We start from the raw sequence: 1,576 nt of genomic DNA, 5'->3' as shown, positions 1-1,576 counted from the left end.
GCATTGCCTCGTGCCACTAATTAACACTAGTAACAACACTGGTCAACAAAAAAAAAGATAAAAAACATGGATGTCCCTCTCTGCGGATGAATTTAACATTATGTTGTGTATGCATGCTGTAGTTCTATCTGGAGGACCAGGATGCCGCAGTGCAAGTGTAAAACATCCTCATTCTTCTGTGGAACGCTACAGAGGAACATGATGACAGGGAGTATCCTGATTGTCTTCAGGGGAACCTGCTTCAGGGTGAGCCTTATGTTGCCTATGCAAAGAAGGCAGTGCCACACAGCTGTTATAATGGGAAATATCTTAATAAAACTGGAGCCTGATCTAGTGGCTTTATATGTAGACACATGGCAAATCCCACCGTGGTGCCCCCAGCTTCATCAAAGCTCTGTCAGTGGGTTTCCACACAAACCAGGTTGACAGGAAGAGATAGATGAGGCCACCATTACTTTGGTATTGCGAGACTGATATCCCATAGCTTCTTCATTTTAGCTGTTGAATTAGAAGGCGCTGGTCCAGGACTGGGCCAGTGGTGACTGTGACCCCTCACCTGAATCAAAGCTGTTTTAAGATCTAGAACCAACCTGAAACCATCACTACAATGAGGATGAGTTTAGGCTTTCATGTGGAGTTGTGGCTGGCATCTGGTATATTGACAAAGAAGAAGCAGAGTGGTTTGATTTTAAGTTCTTCTCATTGTGTTCATTCAATATTGACCTTTTCTTAATGTACAACAACCAGGCAATAGACAGCTATGTGCACTCCTTTAAAACAACATAGCACGTTGGAAGTCTGCATAGGTCGCAGTCTCAAAGAAAAACACTTGTCATAGCACCAGCTGTTTTCCTCAGACAGCTGTGTTTGGGAGGAGTCTGAAAGATAACATGCAATGTAAGCAATGCCTTGTTTGTTATATTTGAGATAATATGCAGCCAGTCAGAAATGAACTGGCTATTTTCAGTTCCACAAAGGCGAAAAGCTCCACTCACTTCAGCTTTGACTTTGAAGCAGGCACACTTCCTCAGTGACCTGTCCACTCAACCTTTGCTACGTGAAAGTGTGTCTAAATGACAGATCACCTCTCACATTAGTAGAGAATAAAGCTAATGGAACTTTAGCTTTATTCTCCGCTCAAGTTAAGTATGTGAAATGCCCAGATAGGACTATGCATGAAAATGTGTCCTTATTCAGCTCTTAATTCTGTTGTCTGCATCCAAAAGCCTTTAACAGTTACTCTGCTCATTTGCTTATGATTGACTGCCAAAGCACGGTAGCAGCTTTTAACTTCACACTAGATATCAGCTGAGCAACACACTGGAAAACCAGCTTATCTATTCTTTCTTTTTGGATCCACCCTTACAGCTGTCAGCTACAGTTTGGTGAGTTAGATAAGCCTCAGATACGCAGCCATGTATTGGCAAGAAATGCAGAAAATGACTTTTGCCATCATGTCGGAAGGCTTCCAACTGATAAACAAATCTATTAATATTACTTAACCTGGATTTTAAATCTGGCTCAACATTTTGAACAGAGGAAAGACAATGATGTCCAGATACGGGCCTGAAACTCT

Source organism: Chelmon rostratus, chromosome 17 (assembly GCF_017976325.1).
Source record: "Chelmon rostratus isolate fCheRos1 chromosome 17, fCheRos1.pri, whole genome shotgun sequence".
Classification (NCBI taxonomy): Eukaryota; Metazoa; Chordata; class Actinopteri; order Chaetodontiformes; family Chaetodontidae; genus Chelmon; species Chelmon rostratus.
The sequence above is the reverse complement of the archived record's forward strand: the minus strand, read 5'-3'. Positions refer to the sequence as shown.